This window comes from Physeter macrocephalus, chromosome 16 (genome assembly GCF_002837175.3).
Source record: "Physeter macrocephalus isolate SW-GA chromosome 16, ASM283717v5, whole genome shotgun sequence".
Taxonomy (NCBI): Eukaryota; Metazoa; Chordata; class Mammalia; order Artiodactyla; family Physeteridae; genus Physeter; species Physeter macrocephalus.
Window position 1 is genome coordinate 80,306,461 of NC_041229.1, and position 22,545 is coordinate 80,329,005.

The following is a 22,545-nucleotide window of genomic DNA, read 5'->3' on the forward strand; positions in this document are numbered from 1 at the left end:
CAGCTCACACAACTCAACACCAAAAAACAAACAACCCGGGACTTCCCTGGTGGCACAGTGATTAAGAATCCGCCTTCCAATGCAAGGGACACGGGTTTGAGCCCTGGTCCGGGAAGATCCCACATGCCGCAGAGCAACTAAGCCTGTGTGCTACAAGTACTGAGCCTGTGCTCTAGAGCCAGGGAGCCAAAACTACTGAGCCCATGTGCCACAACTACTGAAGCCCACATGCCTAGAGCCCATGCTCTGCAACAAGAGAAGCCACCACAATGAGAAGCCTGCGCACCGCAACCAAGAGTGGCCCCGCTTGCCGCAACTAGAGGAAGCCTGCGCGCAGCAACAAAGACCCAATGCAGCCAAAAATTAAAACAAACAGAAGAAAACAAAAAACAAACAACCCAATCAAAAAATGTGCAGAAGACTTAAATAGACATTTCTCCAAAGAAGACATACAGATGGCCAATAAGCACATGGAAGATTGCTCAACAGCTCTAATTATCAGAGAAATGTAAGTCAAAACTACAATGAGGTACCACCTCACAGCAGTCAGAATGGGCTTCATTAAACAGTCTACAAATAACAAATGCTGGAGAGGGTGTGGAGAAAAGAGAACCCTCCTACACTGTTGGTGGGAAGGTAAGTTGATGCAGCCACTATGGAAACAGTATGGAGGCTCCTCAGAAAACTAAAAATAGAATTACCATATGATCCAGCCATCCTACTCCTGGGCATATATCCAGACAAAACTCTAATTTGAAAAGACACATGCACCCCAACATTCATAGCAGCACTATTTACAATAGCCAAGACATGGAAGCAACCTAAATGTCTATCAACAGGTGACTGGGTAAAGAAGATGTGGTGCACACACACACACACACACACACACACACACACACACACACACTAGAATACTACTCAGCCATAAAAAAGAATGAAATTATGTCATTTGCAGCAACACAGATGGACCTAGAGATTATCATACTAAGTGAAGTAAGTCAGAAAGAGAAAGACAAATACCATATGATATCACTCATATGTGGAACCTAAAATATGACACAAATGAACTTATCTATGAAATAGAAACAGACTCACAGACTTAGAGAACAGACTTGTGGTTGCCAAGGAGGAGGGGGTTGGAGGAGGGTTGGATTGGGAGTTTGGGATTAGCAGATGCAAACTATTACATAGAGAATGGATAAACAACAAGGTCCTACTGTATAGCACAGGGAACTATATTCAACATCCTGTAATAAACCATAATGGAAAAAAATATGAAAAAGAATGCATATATATGTATAACTGAATCACTTTGCTGTACCCCAGAAACTAGCACAACATTGTAAATCAACTCTACTTCAATAAAATAAATTTTAAAAAGAGAAGTGACTGGTAATTCTGGTCCTCTTTCCCTTTTATTTCTTATGTAGGTGAAGGAACTATTCTAAAGCAGAAACTTGCTTCTAATAGGATGCCCTGGCTACATGGGACATGCCATGCTGTAAAAATTACACAACACTTCATCTGAAACACTGATAGACAGACCTCCACAAAAATAATTCGTTAAGCATGTTTAAACAGATATGTTCAGTTTCTTCTCTCTTGTAAGGCTCAGATGCAGGAATGTTTAAAGGGTTCCAAATTATACCAATAATATGAGCATGTATTGTGGCTGAGTGTTTGTGGAAATATTGCACATCCACCTAACTCATCACCTGTTAAGTCACATCTTTTTTTAATTTTCAAGAATGAAGTGATTCATAGTCATTTCGTTCATGGGAATTGGTGCCAGTTCATTTCTGGGAGTTCAATCACCAGCTTCTGGAATTGAGACACAAGCATCTTATTATAAACATATAATAAGATTTCTGTCTTGTTTCCCCTAGGCAAAGTATCAGTAATATCATATTTCATCTAATAAATCAATATCCAGAAGAATATTTGTTGATATCATTTCTGTTATTCCCTGCAGATTTGATATGGAAAAATAGTCTGGTCATGTTCAAAGCAGTAGATTAGCATGGGCAGTGTCTTTCCGTCTGTTGTATCCCCCAATCCTCTGCAGCCACTTTTGAGGCGTAGTTTTACCCTAGCATAAGGGAAATGCCTTTGTGAAAGGCAGAGGAAACTGGAAATTGATTCACTTAAAGCACTGATTTCATCATGTCCATGTTTAAGTTGTGGCTGCTGTTTGCTATCCTCAAAGACAAAGCTGAAGTCTCAGCCTGCATTCAAAGCTCTCTGTAATCAAGCAAGCCAGACTTACAAGGTGAACCACACTGTAAAGGCCCATCTCTCTCACATTTAAAAATATAATCTGTATGAATTTTGATCAAAATTAACATCCAGGGCAACCTTGAAGGCAAACAGAGAAAGAGAATATTTCATTAAAAAGCAACATGCAGCACTCTGAAAGAGAAGAGAGGTTTCCTGTCCGGGGCCCCTACTGCTGTGATTGTTCGTTAGGAGCACAAAGCCTTTTCCATTCATGCTGCAGCTGTTTTCCCTGCTCCAGTTCTAACAACTCACCATGTACTTATTGATCACCTACTCTGGCCACAAAATTGGGCTCAGTGGTATAGGAGGATTCATTTTCAGCCTTGTTAATTATTTAAGCTATGCATTTCTAAAAATAAATTTTTATGAAAAAAAATTTCAAACACACAGAAAAGCTGAGAGACTAATACAATCATCCTCCAAATATCCATCACCCAGAGTCAACAATTAGCAAACATTTGCCATGCTTGCAACATTTACCCTTTCTTGTTCTAGCTATTGTTGTTTCTTGTTCTAGCTATTGTTTCTTGTTCTAGCTATTTGCTTAAATATTTTTAAGCAAATCCCACATTTCATGTCATTTCCTAACTCACTTGTACATATCTTCAAAAAATATTAGCATTTCCTTCCATAATCTCAGTGCCATGATCACACCCAAGAAAATGAAGAATATTTCGTTTGCATCTTCCAATAACCAGTCCACATTCAGATTTCCTCACTTATTCAAAAAAGTTTTTCAAAAAATTTGTTTGCTCAAATCAGGAATCAAACAACACCCAAACATTAAATTAACTCAATCTAAACCAAGTTCTACTTCCTATCTCTCTACGTATCTATTTATTATTATATTATATTGAAATATATATATAACTGAGATATTCAAGAAATCAGGTCAGCTGGCCTACAGTCCCTACACTCCCAAATTCTAAATTTCTCTATCTGCTTCTTCATGGTATCATTTATTTTGATTCATTATCCCTCTATTTTCAATAAACCAAAAGGTAGATCTAAAGACCTAACTAGATTTATGTTCAATGTTTTCTGGCAAGCATGCTTCAGAGGTTGTGCCGTGTGCTACACATTCTACCACAGCAGGCAGCACACAGTGTTGGTTATCCCACTCTCTGAGCATCTTCCCTCTCCCCGCAAAAATTAAGGTGACCTTGGGTAAATCATTTGACCCTGCAGAGCCTCGGTTTTCTCATAGATGATGGAGATAATCGTATTGCATAGTTTTAAAGTTTGTTGTAAGGATTAAATTATGAAATCTTTGTAAATATCACATGGTGCCTGGTACATGGAAACACTTAGATGTTAACTATTATTGTGAATAAGGCATGTAAAGTGTTTAGTACAGTACCCTGGTCTGCGAGGTACTTGATAACATTAGCTACTATTATTGTCATTATACATTATTTTGGCTGAACAGATCAGAGAGATTTCCTTTGGTGGACCCTATTTGAAGGGTGTAATGAAAGGAGCATAGACACTGACACACTGAGGCTCTGAGAAATCTAAGTATCTTTTTAGGACTAGATTAGAAGATTCAAGATGGCAGGAATTTACTAATTCTTATAATCATAGTATGTAGCCCAGTGCATGGCCCTAAATAATGGGTGAGTTAAAGACCCTGCACAAAACTCAACCTCAGACCCTTATTCTGGTCCCTTATTGCACAATCCCCTCCCCATGCCCCCTGTAATACCCATAGTACAACAAAAACTTTCCCCTAGTTGCCAGCTGTAGACATTTGCCACTGCTACCCTCACTGCATAGATACCCTGAGCCCTTTGCTTTTACCATTGTCAAATGTACCAGTCCTTCCATGTCTATTTCACACTTGTCTCCTCTTGGAAGACCTCTCTGAGATGATTTCACCCTATATCACTCTTTTCCTTTTCTCTTCACGCATGTCACTTACTGTTTGCCCACACAACACGCTGCTTATATTTTACAAATATGTAGATTGTCTTGATTCCCTCCACTTCCATCTTATTTCCTGCAATTAAATTCTGAACTCTGATGGCCAACATGATGTTTTCTTGCTCTCCAACTTCTTCTCTTCTCCAACACACATCCCCAACCCAAACACCTGGCCCAGAAATAGAAACATAGTGGAACTTTACATAAATACTCTCTACTAACTATGCACTTCCTCATTATACCTTTCCAATGCACTTAGAAACTCAAAGACAAAGTCATCAGTACACTGCCAGGATGAGGTTGGTTGCGGCTCTGTGCTCAAAAGCGCCCTACGCCTACCTCCCCATCACTTACCATACTGCATGACAATGGTCTGGTTATATACCTGTGTCCCCATCACACTGATACAGTGACAGAAACAGAGATTATGGGTGTTCATCTCTGTTGCCCCAGGAACAAGTGCAGGGCTTGGCACATAACAGATGCTCAATCAATCAATGATGAATTTAAGAAATAGTGGGTCACACAATTTGACAAATTCACTTTTGCCCAAAAAAGAATTTTAACTGATTTTTGGACTGATTTAGTCAACAAATTAAGGTGTTTGAATCAGTTACATATGTAGGCCCAATCCTCATGAAAATATGAAACTTATTCTTAGGAAGCAGATAAAATTAGACCTAAAATTGAATTGGAAAAAAAATTGAAGGAAGGCATTGGCTACTAATGGCTTCATTGTTCTACTCGGGAACATTATGCAGCTTTCAAGATTTTAAACCTAAAGAAAAACTCGAGCAGTAGAATTTCAGACAGGGAGAGAGCTATTTTGAACAGTGAGATCTCCTGGTACTGCTTAATTAACACTAAAGAGAAAGTTCTCCCTTCTGGAAGCTCCAGTATTGCTCCTACCTCCCCACCCAGCAGCCAAAACAAGACAGCATCAGATCATAATAAGGTCAGAGGACGAGTCCCCTCTGCTTGTGTGATGGGTTTCTTCCACTATTTGGGGTAGAGATCATCATCCAGGCTGAGGCATGTCCAGGCCATGTGTCACACACCTTCCTTTGAATCTGGAGCCCAGGTACATAAATCAGACACCCCCATGTTGGCATTCAAGAGAAGCGTTCAGTGTTTTAAACACTGACATATTCTGAATTAGTGGCCCAGCCAAACGTTAAGGTAAAAAGTTTGTTATCCAATTATCGTCATCCTCTGAGCCAAAAAAGATGTCCTTTCTTGTGTTTTATTCCACCTGACCATTGTCTGGTTTGAAAACAAACCAAAAAACAAAACACCAGCTCTTCAAGAGCTGGGCAAATTGGCACTGATTAATTTAACCTAATTTACTTAAAAGTTAATTCTTCCCTGCTGCGAGCCACAGCTGATTTGTTTAGAGAATTATTACCATCCATTGTTCATTGAATTTTATCTTTCTGAATTTCCATTGATGTGGCGTGATGTGCTACTAAGAAAAATATTATGATTTTAATTGCATTTTGGCATCTTAAAAGAATATTTCATACTGCTGAACATCTGCAGTCAACAGATGCTAAAACACAACTCCCTCGATGACTAAAATTTGGCAAAATGTGTAATAGTTGGGACAGCTTAAAATTCTAAATATACTTCTAGGAACATGATACAGGCAGATGAAGTACTACTGGAATGTGTTTTGTATTAAATATTAAAGTATTTATTATATGTACCGTCCCTCTGGGAAATGACAGGTCTTAGGGAAAGAACAAGAAGAGCCAGGAGACATTTCAGTGCTGCCGCACCAGAGACATTCTGTAATGGGGTTGCATCTCTCCTCAGAGCCAGCTGCAATGGAGATGGTTTTACAGTGCTGCTAACTGTGATTTACTCTGGAGGCTCTGGAGGCAGAAGCAGACAAGTTTGTCCCTTTGCTTTTGGTACCCCTCTTCTCTGATTCAGAGCAGGTGGGGGACGGAGGATGGCCCAATTAATGTTTGACCTACGATTGACCAATTCCCCAGCTGGCCCTGTGTGCTCTCCATCACGGCTAGCCTGGCTTCAGGAAATCCAGAGATAATCATGAATTTCATTTAAATCACAACTTTCAACAATCTACTCCCATTGACCCCTTATGTCAGTTGCTAACTCAAGGGCTTAGCTGAGATTGCTTCCTGTTTTCTTGTTGAAATAAGCTTCAATGAAAACCCCATTTCCACAGTAAGTATCCAGAAGGCTGTAGCAGAAAGAATAAGAAGCCCACATTTTCTATCTCTGAATGGTTAAGTTCACAGTCACAGGAAATGTATTTGAGATTCTGGTTACTATGTGAGGGCTTTCAAGAGACTCATCTCTGCCTGATTCATAACGTCATTCTGTTCCCTGCCTTCCAATAGTTTAAAGCCCTACTGAAGAGATATGATTCAAACATGTAAAATAATAGAATCGCAGAAGTATGGTAATGTTAATTTCATGTGTCAACTTGGCTAGGCTATAGTGCCCAGTTGTTTGATCAAACATCAGTCCAGTCTGTATGCTGCTGTAAAGGTAATTTTTTTAGATGTGGATTTTTGACTCAAGACTGCAACTGAAGTCTCATCTGAATTTGCAACCTATCCTACAGATTTTGGACTTGCCAGTCCCCACAATTGTGTGAGCCAACTCCTTATAATAAGTCTCTCTCACTCTCCCCCCAGAAAAACAGATATAGATTACATGATATGTTAGCATATATTATATACATAATGTTACATAATATTATATATATATTACATACATACAGATACAGACCATGTAGTACTGTAATATTTACTACTGAAAAGTATCCACTGTGGACCCATGCAGTTGAAACCTAAGTTGTCCAAAGGTCAACTATATATATGTCAATAATACACACATACACACACACACACACACACACACACACACAAATAAAATCACCTATTGGTTCTGTTTCTCTGGAGACTCCTGACTCATCAAGGTATGTATAGGTAATACCTGTGTTCAGAGAAGTTGACTATAGCCAGGAGGAGGTAGAATAAGCTTCAATGAGAAATAAATTAGATTATAAGTGTGATGGAAATGGTTCATTAAGAAGGGAAATCGGCGGTGGTGCTGTTTGCGGCAGCATGGTGGGCCTGGAGATTATCGTGCTGGGTGGCGTAGGTCAGACAGAGAAAAACAAATATCATATGATATCGCTCATATGTGGAATCCAATGTTAAAAAATGATAAAAAGGAACTTATTCACAAAACAGAAACAGACTTACAGATATCGAAAACAACCTTATGGTTACCAAAGGGGAAACGTGGCGGCGGGTAGGGATAATCAGGAGCTTGGGGTGAACATATATACACACTACTATATATAAGATAGATAACCAACAAGGACCTAGTGTATAGCACAGGGAACTCTATTCAATATTCTGTGATAACCTATATGGGAAAAAATCTAAAAAAGAATGAACATATGTATATGTTTAACTGAATCACTCTGCTGTACACCAGCAGCTAATACAACATTGTAAATCAATTATACTCCAATAAAATTTTTAAAAGGGCGTGGGGGGAAACCAGCTTGTGCAAAGACCTAGAGATTGGACCTGTGCCCTTGAGAGGATCAGTGGAGAGCCGTAGCCTGATAGTTGGGAGGCTGTGCCCTGGAGAGCAGTGGGTACTAAGACTGGATGGGTTGGTGGGCCCCAAGGGCTGATGTGTGAAAGGTGCCTCTTCCTCTTCTTCCATGCAGGGGCTTCGATGGAATGACTGCATTTTTCAAAATGGGGTGGTCTTTTCTGTAGCACCCTGACAGCAGCGTCCACTTCAGACTGTCTACAGCCATCAGCACATCCTCTTTCCTTCCTATCCACCCCAGAGGCATTTTCTCTTCCTAAGTGGAAAGCCCACTAGAGAAACTGTAAAAGAATCTCATCGAGGAAATCTGGAGAATGAGCGTGAAGGTAAATTCACAACTTGAAGAACACTGAGGGGAATACTTGAGTCAGGAGATGGAGAAAGAGGTAGTAGAGAGAGGGTTCCTTTCTGAGAGAGCAGAGGAATTTAGAGTCCTGGAGAACCAGAAATTCAGGACCCAGGAGAGTGAGCATTCCTGTTGGTGCAAATGTCACAGACCATTTGAGCAAATGGCTCTTTCAAGTGATGTTTAAACGAATAAACAGGACCTGTGTCTCAGGGTCAGAAATGAAGCTTATACAATTGACTCTGTCCCCCTGGAGAGGTGGCCACCAGCCTGAGAGGGTGGGATAACTTAATGAACACTAACAATGGGTTTATTAGAAAAATACTGGGCATTGTGGGGAGCAAAAGGGAAAAATCAAAACGATCCATAATCCTATTACTTGGAAATGACATGACGTAAGAAGTGAAGTTCTCACCTCTGAATCTCCAGCCCCGTTTCTTGTAGTGAACATGAATCTTATTTTACAAACTCAGATGCACAAGAAAAAGCACTTTATTTCTTTTACATAAATTAAATCCAGTTCTGAGCCTACAGTCACTCTCCTCATCCTATCAGGTTATTAGGAATTTGATGTCAGCCATTACTGTCACCCTCATGGGGTGGGCAAGTGTCCCAGGGTTTTACGTAGCACCAAGTCCTGGGGAGGTCTCTTTAGCCATTGGATTTCATCTATGATATTTACAGCTGAGGCATCCATGGTCTCAGACCACATGATCTCTTCCAGTGCTGGCTCCTCTGCTGCCTCTTTCAAAGCCAGGAAAATCTTTGGTGAGGCTTTAGAATTCCCAGCCCCCTAGGCCAGGCCATCTGAGGTCTTCCTCTTTCAGGGAGTACCCCAGGACTCACAGATTTCCATCCCATTTCCATTTCAAAGGTCTTCCCTTCTTTCTGCCGCTCCTCCAGGATGCCAAAGATAATATCTTCAATGGGTTCATATTTTATAAAATTCCGGACCAAGATCAGAAGTGTCTTGCAGACAATTTTGTCTTCTGGCCCTGGGACAAAAATCTCCCTCGTGGCAAGAGGCCACAAAAAGGCCTGACCATCTGCTTACAGTGCAGAAAAGGAAGAAACACAGGGTGGGACAAACACAAGTGAATATTCCAAAAACTAAACCACCACACACTGTTGACAGTTTGGTATCCTTCCAGAATTTTCTTGTGCTTATGAAGCAAAATATCTATCTACACACAAGGTTTTTTTTTTTCTTTAAACAAAAAGGGGATCAGACTATACATATGCAGCCACAACTTCCTTTTTTCATTTAGTATAGCATGGATATCTTCAATGACACTGGGTATTGCTCCATTGATGGATATTCAGGTTGCTTCTATTACTTCATTCTTATAAATAATGCTGTATTATGCACATATATGCATGTCTTTGTTTTCATTATTTTTCTGCCATTGCTTCCTAGGAATGAACAGACTGGACTGACCAAATGGTCAATCTACAGTCAAACTATGGGCTCTAGTTTGCTCTGGTGAGTTATTTGCCACAAGCTGGTTTTAGAGAAGGAGCCCCAGAAATGAATTTCTCAAGTTCCTAATTTTTGTAAGTTTGATAAAGGTGGTGCAGTTGGTGCAAAAATTATTCCAAACAGCTCCTTAGTTTGCCTCCATGACTAGGATCTCAACATTTGTGTTTGGGCAACAAGAACCTGGGCTTTACCACAAATCTGCTAAGTGACACAGGCAAGTCACTTCCCACTCTAGGTCTTAGGTGTATTGTTTGCAAAATGGGAATGAGACAAACAGATGATCTCCTAGGGACTTCCTGCAGTGATATCATATGTATCTTATGTTCTCTGAGTCTATAAACACACAGTCCTAGGGCAGTAATGGACCATCTGTGGGTATACGGCTGCATACCCTACTATGCCTCTTCAGTCTCTTACTTGATATTTTAGCAGTATTAAATTTATATTAGCTTATGTTTCCTCAGAAGTAGACCCTGGCACAAGGATTCAAGTTTAAGGAGTTTATACTTGGGAAGTTCAGGAAATACCTCTAAAGGGGTAGGGAAATTATGCAGGGAAGGAAAGTGGCCAATATAGGGTGTACTAACAAACCAGCTGTCACTGTGGGTGTCTGGAGGTTAATCCCGAAAGGAAGTGCTGGGAAATGGTGTCAAACACATGCCTTAGAGCGCTCTTACCTGAAGGGTAAGGGAGCTGGGGTCTTTATACACCGACTGACACCAACACACCCTAACATGCTAATTCATTAGCAGCACACCTAGCCCACCATGCACAGCAGCGCTGCCTCCCATGGGTGAGAGAAAAGCCATCAAGAGTGCAAGAAGAGTTCTCTGGAACACTACCCCGGGATATGGGCACGGCACCAACAGTGTCTGCTGCATAACTCTTCTGTGTCTTGGCTCGTGTACTCCTTTCTTTTTCTGATTAACTTACAACCCTGAGGCTTCCTAGGGTTGCGTCCTGCCTCTGGTACTTACTACCTGTGTGACTTTGGGCAAGTTACTTAAGCTCTCTGTGCTTTACTTTCCTCATTTGTGTGACAGGCAGAGTGATAATCCTTATCTCATAAAACAGTTTTTAGGATTAAATGGTAATGGATGGAAAACACTTAGAGCAGTGCCTACCACATAATGTTTCTTCAGTAAGTGCCAGTTATCATTTTTATTACCCTTCAAAGTCCTCTTCAAGTGAAAGTTCCTTGAAGAAATTAGCCCTGAGACCCCCAGACGGGCTTAAGGGCTCAGGCCCCTTCTTAACACATTATGGTGGCATTTTCCATATACGAGTGTGTCTTCTCCTATGGACAGAGAGCTCTAGGAGGACACCACGGTAGCTTCCCCAGGCCTGCATTCCCTGCAGCTAGAGCAGGGCTTAGCGGGCCTTTCTGTAAACGGATAATAAACAGAGATTCCGATTTTACTTATTCACAGATAAACTTTTTGCTTTAAGAATCACTCTGGGTAAAATGAAAATTTCACTAAATTGTAGTAGTATGCTTCCTTTATCCTAACACACACACTCCCACCAGTGCCCCCTTGAAAACACACACACACACACACACACACACACACACACACACACACAAACACACACTGACATGCAAAACACTTTTTAATGTTTCTGAAATCAGATTGAGTAAGTCTTAACACTGAAATGTTTTATCACGCCATCTGCCTTTCTTTCAGAAAATCAGCTGTTATTAAATAAATGGTGGGCTCTCCCATTAAAATTGACGATATTTGTTTTAGGCTTCAAAGCGAAAGCTAACTTGGAAACTTCAGTTCTTCTTCCCGAAGAAAGCAGTTTCTGGAGTGCCTCGCCCAGGCTGTGGCTCTCACACCCCCATCCTTCCCCCAGCACAGCCCCAGGAGCTGATCCGCTGAGCTCACTGAGTTTCAGTCTCACCCTGGACGAGGATGGGCAGGGCAGACTGGGAGGGGGAGGTCCTAAGAGTGGAACAAGCCTTGTTGGAGCCATGTCGAACAGCAGTCTGAGGGTCAAGATGGAGAAGCCAAATCAGATGTCAGGACGAAGGAGCAAGCAACACGGCGGACAGGGGACAAAGTTCAGGAATGGAGAGTAGTAAGGAAGGGGAGAATAAGAACCCAGTGTCGAGGGGCAGACCCATCCAGGAAGTCATCCTGTGTGAGGTAACAGCTGCATGGTGTGGGAGTGACTTAGCCTGGGATGGACACCCCAGGACCAAGACCCAGGGTACAGGGGGCACTGGCAGTAGAGAGCCTGGCCCCAGGCACCCAGTGGGTGAAACAGTTTGGGGTGGGGGAGAGGAAAGCATCAATGAACTAAGGGCCTTGGGAAGGTTCAGCCAGGTGCTGAATGTTGTCTCATTCCATTTTGGTTGAAGAGAAAAATGGCTAGAAAAATTTAGCAAATTGGCTTCTAATATCACCAAACCAGAAAAAGAACTTTGTCGAAAAAAACTTCAAAAGAAAACCCAAGTGGGGTGAGAGATAAATTAGGAATTTGGGATTAACAGATATACACTACCGTACATAAAATAGATAACCAACAAGGTCCTACTGTATAGCACAGGGAACTATAGTCAATATCTTGTAATAACCTATAAGGGAAAATAATCTAAAAAAGAAAAAAATATATATATATATGTATAACTGGATCATTTTAGCTGTATACCTGAAACACTGTAAATCAACTACACTTCAAAAAAATTTTAAAAAGCAAACTTAAATTTCAATCCTGGCTAAAAGAATCTGGGCAAGCAATTCAGACAAGTAATTTCTGTGCACTTAAGTTTTCATCTTGAAATGCAAATAACATCCCTGGGCTGTTGTGAGGAATCACTGAAGTAATAAGATAATGATAGAGATGATTTATTGAATTCTTAATACGTACCAGACCCAGTACCAGGGGTACTGGGTCATATACTTTGCCTTATTTCCTATCATAATCCTCACTATCATTCTTGTTTGACAGATGCACATTGAGTCTCAGTATTGCTAAGTAACTTGTGTCGTGTCCCATAGCTAGACATTATATATAACCACCATGCGTGGAGTACAGTAGATGTTTAACACATGTGAGTTCTCACCTTTCATTCTGCCTGCAATGCTAGCCATAGATGATTTTAAAATCGTCTCATTATTAAAGATAAAATCCTTAGAAGAGTGTTCCCCCTCTGCTGCGCTAGGATTTGTTTAACGATCACCATGTTCTTTGTGAATTTGATAAGTTCTTAATTTACAGAGGTCACGACCTTATTGTAACGTGTTGAATTCCTCTGCCACCAGTGTCTCTCAAGGGACCTCCATCTGCATTTGTTTGTGGCTGACTCTCAGTGACATTTCCTCCTCCACCTGATTGCCAAGATGATTTGTTTCTCACCTGAGTTTGAGCAGCCTGAGAGAGAATGTCAAAATCCATCAATCCCCTGACAAGCTTTGTACATCCAATCCCTCAGGTTTGTGTAAAGGATAATTTCAACTACCCAATTCTTGTGGGAGTGGTGAGGCCATCCAGGAGAGAGCCTGGAGGTTGGAACACTTCCTGGAGAGTGCAGTCTCGTGCATGGGGGAACCTGAGTTCCATGGCATCTGAGTCCCCGTGCTGGAAGATGGTAGCTGAGGAGGTGTCATCCCCCTGGGACTTCTGAAAGCTGCATGTGGGACACAGGAGCCCTTGATCCAACGTGGGTAACCAAGAGCCCCTCTAGGGAGCCCCAGGAACAATCCCTGCGTCTAGTCTTCCTTCCTCCCTCAGTTTGGCCTTCTGTTTGGGGGAAGCCAATGATGCCTGGGGGCTTTGAACTGGTTTCTGAGGTGAGACTCAGTCTGGGATATCACGTTCCTTCTCCTCTCAAGACAAGCCAGCAGCCACGGGCTGAGGGCAGCCTGTTGTGGATTTGCCTTATAATGTATTTGTTGAAAAAAATTGAATTAGTTGCGACATTTAAAATGAGAGACTGCATATGAAACTCCACATTTCTGGCATATCTTGAAAAATCACATCTGATGATCCCAGGCTGGCATTTCCACAGTGAGAGTAGGCTGGATCTAAGCAAGCCTCTTCAGATGGGACAGGCGCTCTCCTACATGCCCTGGTCAGGTCCCCACGTGGCCCTACACACCCTTAGGTTTTTTGCCTGGTCCCCTGGGCATTTGGGTTTTGAAAGAGCAAAGGAAAGTAACAAGGGGGTTACAAGAGAGTCAGTTTATAACAGGAAAAGTAAAAGGCCCTTTTTAACTATTGCCTTCATATATTGTTATCCCAGTTTTGCAGAAACAGAAACTGGAGATCGGGGAAGTTAATTAACATGTTCAACGTTACGTGGTTGGTAAGTGGTAGAACTGTAATTTGAGGTTGTGTGACCACAGAATCCCACTCTGCCTTTCTACTGCAATGACCTCACCGGGAATCTTCTTCCCACTATGAATAAGATACCTGCACATTCCTGAATCCCCAGGTAACCTGTCAGGCTTCTCAGAGTTAATATTATACCAATCACCATCCTTGATACCAGGAAAATCCAAGTGGAGTCTTGCTTGCCTCCTGACCCGGCTGGCATCCTCTCTGCCCTCTGGATCCCTAATGAGGATGTGTGTGGTGATATTCAAGTAGGAGAGGAGAAGCTGCTTTGTAAATCACTGAGGTTACCATTTGCATTAAGGTTAAAAGGTTAAGGTTAAGAAGCTGGATGACTCTCAGTCCCACAACTCAGCAGCCATCTGCACTTCACATCACTGGCCTGAATTTTCAGCCTCATTAAATTCTTTCAGGTCATCTGGTCCCAAACTTTGTGGTTGCCTGAGTGCATATTTATGTCCCAGGAGTGACTGTCATTTCGAACCTATGCTTTACTGCAGCCCACCTCCCTACCAGCCTTAACTGCTCTTGCAGTACTTCTGGCATTATTTTTTAAAGTCTTCCCTCTCGGAATTATTTCCGAGAGGCCACAGGGGCTGCTGTGTGTGTATCAGACATTTGTCCTTTGGGTTTCTACATGGCATCCGCCTCGTTCTGTCAAAGCTCCTGGGGAGCTACTTTTGCTGGACACCACGGTCTTCCACCTGACACCATGGCCAAGAGGTGTCAAGGTCATATACGGTTCTGTGCAGTGGTGGTAGAAAAAAATGCCTCTTCTCATGTTTGGTGTTTTGGTGAGGCTACCGAACTGCCAGTAGCCTCAATTCTTAAAGAGTCTGAGCTTGGTTGGCTTTTATCACAGCATCCTTCTGTCTCCCTGTATACTCTTACATTGTCTGTAGGATCAGAGGCGATACCCTGGGGAACTGGGCTGGGAGGCATGACACTGAGCTGGCGTCTGCCCCTCTCCTTTGCTGACTAAGACTGTATTACTGCACCAAGACTGTCCGCCTAATGCTGTCTTCCCTTAGACTTTTATATTCTTATGCAAACCCTTACTATTATCTTGCCCACACTAGGCACGCCTGGATGTCGGTGATGAATGTGGCTCAGAGTTCAGTTGGAAGCCCTGAAATCTTAGGTGGCAGCATTTTATATTATCTCATGTCCTTAGAGCCCAAATCATCTGAAATAGGCTTATCACACAGCCTCAATCCAGACAGAGGTTGGCTTAAGTGTTCCTCTGGGTGCTTGGGTGTACAGTTTCACTGTCCTCTTTCCTAAAGAAGAAATCCTCATGACTCAAAGGAGATTTGGGGTTTGGACTCCCGCACCGTGTGGGCTGAGTAACAGGGCTACAGAGCCCCCGTTGCTGCTGTAATAGGTGGGACTCCTTGATCGAGCTGAGGTGACACAGAGGACGTGGAACCCAAGGACAGGGTCAGAGCTGGGCCTTAGGAGGGGACTGGGGCAGGAGACCCTCTCGCTACTGCCTTCCTCTGCAGACTGGTTTCACCCTCTCTCTATCCACAGACAGTCATCATCCTCAGCTCACAGGAAGGCGTACAGCCATCCCAGAGCTCTCCCGTTTACATGTAATAGCTCTAGAAATAAACAAAACTTGTCATGTCTTTCCCAATCCCACTTTCAAATTTCCAGAGAGGAGAACCTGACTCTTTCCACTTAGATCCGTGTTCACCTCTGATCTAACCAGCTCTGTCCAACCCATGTGTCTGTGTCTAGGTGTCAAAGGCAGTCCACCGAGAAGGTCAGTGTGAGCTAGACAGCTATAAACACATCCATTCTACTTGATCATATTTTTTCCATCTCTTACATTCACTTGTATCTTCCTGGAATGGCATGAAGGAGGGGAGGGATGGTACTTAAGAGAAGCAGTGAGGTCTAGAAAATAATCTTGGTAGCTAGTAGTTACAGAACATTTCCTATACACCAGATACCATATTGAGTGTGTCACAGGAATCATCTCACGTAATACATAAAACAAGATCTTATTGGTAGTTACTATCAGCCTCATTGTGTAATGAAGATACCAGGCTTAGGGAGCGAGCTGGACCAAGATCTCTGTGGAGAGCTGGGCTCATAACAAAACTTATGCTTCTAGTCATTTTATTTACTACCAGGACACACCTGGGTTCAAATCTTGACGTTGCCACTAGCTATGTGATTTTGGACTAATTTCTCTGAGTCTTAGTTTCCTCATCTGTAAATGGACTAAAAAATACCTTTCCAATTATTTGGAATACTTTTCCAAAATATTTAAGCAACTAAAGACCATCATTCTTTTACTCCATGTACCTGGGCTTCCCTGCCTCATGCAAGCACACCTGTTCTCTCTTATTCAACATGATGGTAACCAAAACCTCCAGAGCTTTCCAGCCACCTCCCCGTTCTCCATGAAACCTCAGATAAAAAACAGTGACAAGACTATTTACAATAGCCAAGACATGGAAACAATGTAAATGTCCATTGACAGATGAATGGATAAAGAAGATGTGGTATATATACATATATTATATACGTGTGTATATATACAATGGAATATTACTCAGCCATCAAAAAGACTGAGATCATGTCATTTTCAAGCAACATGGATGGACCTAGAGATTATCATACTAAGCAAAGTAAGTCAGAAAGAGAAAGACAAATACCATGTGATATCACTTATATGTGGAATCCAAAATATGACACAAATCAACATATCTACAAAACCAAAACAGACTCACAGATATAGGGAACAGACTTGTGGTTGCCAAGGAGGAGCGGAGGTAGGGGAGGTAAGGACTGGGAGTATGGGATTAGCAGAGGCAAACTAGTATATATAGGATGGACAAACAATAAAGTCCTACTGTATAGCACAGGGAACTATATTCAATATACTGTGACAAACCATAATGAAAAAAATATGAAAAAAATATACATATATATATATATATAACTGAGTCACTTTGCTGTACAGAAGAAATTAACACAACACTGTATATCAACTATACTTCAATAAAAGTAAAAAAAAGAAAGTGACAAGAAAGCAGTATTTGGAGTCAGAAGATATGGATTTGAATCTTGTGTCAGCATTATACTAATTTCTTGACTTAAGGTGGGTCTTTTTACAGTGCTGAATCACAGTTTCCCCATCTGTTAAATTAGGAGAAAAGAATTCTACACAGATATGGAAGTGGTGGCAGTGATGGTGTGTGTGTCTGTTCTAAGAATTAAATGAAGAAATGCATGTGAAATGTTCTGGAAACTCTAAGCACCACATGCTTGGAAGAGATGATTATTAAGGCAGAAAAATCCTAGAATGACCTTTTGGCCTGTTGCCTGGTTGCCAGGATGTTTTATGCAGGCCATTGTTTGCCCAATACTTTCATGCTCTTAATTTGTAGCTGGATGTGTTTGCACGTCTTACCTCTTAGGTAGCACAAGGCTTGAGTTTAGGGTGTGTCTTTCAAGTTTCTCTACAGAACTTAGAAATGATGGATGCCTAATAAGTGCTAGCTATATAGATGGAATTCAGGCTTTCTATGCATCTGCCTTTCATGTTTTTGTTGCAGTGTTTTTCAATAGTCTGGAGACTTAACAATGAGGGTGAAAGCCTTTGAAAAATCTCAAAAAGCCCTGTTCAAACGCAAAGGTATTAAATTTGCAGGAGGTGCTATTATTGCTAATACCATGCAAATTTATGAATAGTAATGGAAATAATAACTCTACAAGCAAAAAATGCTTTATTTCTGTTTTGTTCTTTGCATTTGGCAAAAACATCCTATATAGGTCAAATTTATACATTTCTATATTCCCTTAAAGCACATATTGAGATATCAAAAGAAGACAGAAATGTATAACAACACAGAATCATTAAATTTTAAAGCTTAAAATCATTATGTTCAGCCCCAACAATTTACAGATGAGAAGACTACATCTAAGAGACATGAAATGACTTACCTAAGGTCACACAGTGAAAGGTAACCTTGGTATGTCATTATTCTTCCTTGGATGTCCTTGGAAGACATCCTTTGGATGTCTTCAGTATGTTGACATTTCCTTGGAAAGAAAACAATTTTTAAAGTGAAATCTTTTCTTCCAAGGGCCAGTGCCATGTATCTTAGATTCACCAACGGAGATGGTAGAAATGAGGCAGTGGAGGGAACCCAGAAAAGCCTGTAGGCTCACCACCTGTTTCTCAGTTCACCACAAATATACCATTCAAATAGCCAATCACATTCTAGCCAACAGGCATCTAACCAGGTAATTTTCTTCAAATTAAATATTGAGTCACTTCATTCAAATAATGATTTCTTGAGTATCTACTTCATGCCAACAGTGTGCTAGGCTCTTTAAGGAAATACATTTTACTCACAGACAAAAATTGGGAACATTTCTAGAATAGAGGAAATACAGCACGATGGCTGAGAGCATGGGCCATGGAGGTGAATGAGCTACGCACTAGCTATGTGTCCCGGAGCAGGATCCTTAAGCTCTTTGCGTCTCAGGTTTCTCATGTGTAAAGTGGGGCTTAGCTGCTATGAGGTTCCTGAGTTTAATACATAGTAAGTGCTTACAGTGCCTGACATACAGTTAGTGCTATATTAAGTGTTATTTCACATATACTATCTCATTGAGTCTCCTGGCAACTCTATGAAGTAGGTACCATCCACCTTTTACAGAGTAGTAAACTGAAGCTTAGATGTCAAGTAACCCCTCCAAGGTCAAGTAACCCAGAAACTGGGGGCAGAGCCAGGATTCAAACCCAAGTCTGTCTAACAGCTGGGCCTAATCTCATACCCACTGTGCTGTGTGCTGCCCTGAGAAGCAAATCTTGTTCTCAAGAAAGCTGTGTTCAGCTCATACAACTCAACAACAACAAAAACAAACAACCCAATTGAAAAATGGGCAGAAGGTCTAAATAGATATTTCTCCAAAGACATACAGATGGCCAACAGGCACATGAGAAGATGTTCAACATTGCTAATTATTAGAGAAATGCAAATCAAAACTACAATGAGGTACTACCTCACAGCAGGTACCATCATCAAAAAGTCTACAAAGAGGGGCTTCCCTGGTGGCGCAGTGGTTACGAATCTGCCTGCCAATGCAGGGGACACGGGTTTGAGCCCTGGTTCAGGAAGATCCCACATGCTGCAGAGCAGCTAGGCCCGTGTGCCACGACTGCTGAGCCTGCACTCTAGAGCCCATGCACCTAGAGCCGGTTCTCCAAGACGAGAGAGGCCACCGCAATGAGAGGCCTGCGCACGGCAATGAAGAGTAGCCCCCGCTCACCGCAACTAAAAAGAAAGCCCACGCACAGCAACGAAGACCCAACGCAGCCAAAAATAAATACATTAAAAAAAAAAGTCTACAAATAACAGATGCTGAAGAGGGTGTGGAGAAATGGGAACCCTCCTACACTGTTGGTGGAAATATAAATTGGTGCAGCCATTATGGAAAACAGTATGGAGGCTCCTCAAAAAACTAAAAATAGAGTTGCCATATGATCCAGCAATCCCTCTCCTGGGCATATATCCAGACAAAACTCTAATTCAAAAAGATACATGCACCCCTATGTTCATAGCAGCACCATTTACAATAGCCAAGACGTGGAAGCAACCTAAATGTCCATCAACAGATGAATGGATAAAGAAGATGGGGTATATATATATATATATATATATATATATATGGAATATTACTCGGCCATAAAAAAGAATGAAATAATGCCGTTTGTAGCAACATGGATGCAACTAGAGATTATCACACTAAATGAAGTAAGTCAGACAGAGAAAGACAAATACCATATGATATCACTTATACGTGGAATTTAAAATATGACACAAATGAACTTATCTACAAAACAGAAACAGACTCACAGTCATAGTGAACAGACCTGTGGTTTCCAAGGGGAAGGAGAGGTGGGGATGGGATGGAGTGGGAGTTTGGGATTAGCAGATGCAAACTATTATATATAGAATGGATAAACAACAAGGTCTTACTGTATAGCACAGGGAACTTTATTCAATATCCTGTAATAAACCATAATGGAAAAGAATATGAAAAAGGATGTATATATATGTATGACTGTATCACTTTGCTGTACAGTAGGAATTAACATAAATCAATTATATTTCAATAAAATAAATTTGTGTGTGTGTGTGTGTGTGTGTGTGTGTGTGTGTGTGGTACGTGGGCCTCTCACTGTTGTGGCCTCTCCTGTTGCGGAGCACAGGCTCCGGACGCGCAGGCTCAGCGGCCATGGCTCACGGGCCTAGCCACTCCGCAGCATGTGGGATCTTCCCGGACCAGGGCACGAACCCGTGTCCCCTGCATCGGCAGGCGGACTCTCAACCGCTGCGCCACCAGGGAAGCCCTAAAATAAATTTTTTAAAGAAGAAAGAAAGCTGTGTTCTAGGAGTATAATGGCATGACTGAAAACGCTAAGGGTCCACTGAGGGCTAGAATTAAAGTGGGATGGAGATTTCAGGACAGGGCCTGTGGGAGACGGTTTCTAGCTTGGAAAATCAGGAGCAGCGTCAAGGAGCACGTGGCATTGGAGCTGAGTCTTGAAGGATTTATTTATCCAGAGACAGGAGTGAGAAAGGACAAGCAAAGGGCCAGGGGTGGGAAGGGCAATGTATTGATGGGAAACAGGCAGTGGGTGTTTCAGGAAAAGCGGATCCTGAGGGCTGTGCAGGAGAGCAGGGAGGCATGGGACCTGAAACCCCAGGTGAGGCCAGATCACCAGGGGCCTCAGGTGTGAAGCTAAAAAAGTGTGTTTCTAAAATTGGAGGTCCGTAAAATGGCTCTTAAAAGGACCAAATGAAAAAAAAGAACAAAAACAAAAACAAAATAAGACCCAAGACTTTGAGGCACAGTTATTATTTATCAGTAAGAATTGGAAAAATATGGGCTTATTTATCTAGTTAGCTCTCTTCTGAAAAAATCACATCAGTTTACAGAAAAAGAAGCTTTTTTTAACCACAAAGGGAGCTGACTTTGCAAACAAATACTTGTTCATGTGAAGAGCTTTCTTTCTGAAACGTGGTACAATTTCCATATTTAAATGAAGATGCTATCACGGGTATTTTCCCTTGACTGGATAAAATATACCTAGAACTTAAATTTTACTTGTGAATTCTTTCCCTTCCTCCTTTCCTCCTTTTCTCCCTCCCTTCCTTCTGCTTGCACTGGAGCTTGGCTCACTCCTTTGTCCTGGACAACTGGTATCTTCTCCATCTTTAATTTTGATCTCTCCTTCATGTTTTGAATGTTGTCTTATGTTTAAATTTCACATTCTTTGTGACATGAACTCTTAGCCACTAGCACCCCCAACATCCCTGGCATGACCAAGCTGAAAGGGACAGTCAAGAGGATGTAGTCTAACATCAGATTACAGCTGAGAAGACTAAGGCCCAGAGACAGAGCATGTCTTTCTCAAGAACATGGTGCCAGTTCAAGGCGGAGCTGGGCCCTGAGCTTGTCCTCGGTTTCCCATCCAGCGCTCATTTCAGTGCATCATGTGAGCACATGTGTAAGCAGGGCTCAGGGGGAGAATTTAGTTTCCTAGAAGTGGTTATTTCACAGAGTTTCAACAGACTTCTCATGCACCTTTTCAAGACTTAGAAGCCATGGAGTACTCAGAGCTGGAGGGAACTTTAAGATCATCAGATCCAGCATCCTCCTTTTGCAGAGATGACCAAGGCTGAGAGAAGTGAAGGGGGGACTCGCCCGGATCATGCAGCTGGACAGGGGCAGAGCAAGGTCAGGGATTCCAATCTGCTGACTCTCAGGCCCATGTTTTCTCTCTGTACACGCTCATCTTTATTTTTCAGAGTCTCCACTTCAAGAATCCATCTCTTTACACTCACATACACTGGAAGGAATTCTGCGGCGCAAGGCCTGGAAGAGCTTCAAGTGGAATGTATCCAAACCAGGAGGAAGCCATTCCTTTGGTTTTCCTCTGATGGTCAGTTCAGGTTGGTGTGTGGTGGGGATGGAAGTGTGGAAAGCTGGCCAATTCTGCTTTAGCAAGTTCTTCATCCTTTCCTACCCGAAAATGTATCACAGTTATGGACGTCTTCGTGAAACCAGAACCCAAACAAGAGAAAGTGGAATTGGGAACTGGTGAATTAATGCCCAACCCAGTCAAAGCCAAGATTTCATATTTGCATAGCACACCTGCAGCCACCTGGTTCTCACACTCATGAAGGGAACACGTGGCGAAGGCTCAATGGCTAGACTGAGTGGTGGGTATGGTATGCGCATGGGTCCACATGTGTGTGAAAGCACTGTGTAAACTATCAAACACATTGTATGAAAAAATGAAAAGAAATCCATAGCTCTCCCTCATACCCCACTCTCACTCCTTTGTTATGGGTTAGAACCAAAGAAGAAAGTCAGTCCAAATCTTTAGCAACCACCCATCGTTTTCAACCTTGCCTGCCCAGTAAAATCACCTGGGAGCTTTGAAAACAATATAGATGCCTGAGCTCCACCCCCCCAAAGATTCTGATTCACTTGATCTGGGATGGTGTCTAGACTTCATGGTTTTTTACAAAACTCC

General features: G+C 41.9%; 1 protein-coding gene and 1 long non-coding RNA gene across 17 annotated transcripts in view; one reads left to right on the plus strand and one right to left on the minus strand.

Annotated features, from left to right (window-relative positions):
• BDNF (brain derived neurotrophic factor) overlaps positions 1 to 22,545 on the minus strand; it is a 179,875-nt gene that overhangs the window by 107,294 nt on the left and 50,036 nt on the right. Inside the window, exon 4 of one of the 16 annotated variants that reach the window (XM_055091446.1) lies at positions 11,569 to 11,622. The exons of the other annotated variants lie outside the window; for them this stretch is intronic. The gene's annotated coding sequence lies outside the window, so the exon portion shown is untranslated. Of the gene's footprint in view, positions 1 to 11,568; positions 11,623 to 22,545 lie in introns of those variants that run through there. 16 annotated transcript variants of the gene reach the window in all.
• On the plus strand, positions 12,866 to 21,869 carry LOC114487989 (uncharacterized). The gene is made up of 3 exons (XR_003683608.1): positions 12,866 to 13,071; positions 13,882 to 13,944; positions 21,815 to 21,869. It is a non-coding gene; the product is annotated as an uncharacterized lncRNA (long non-coding RNA).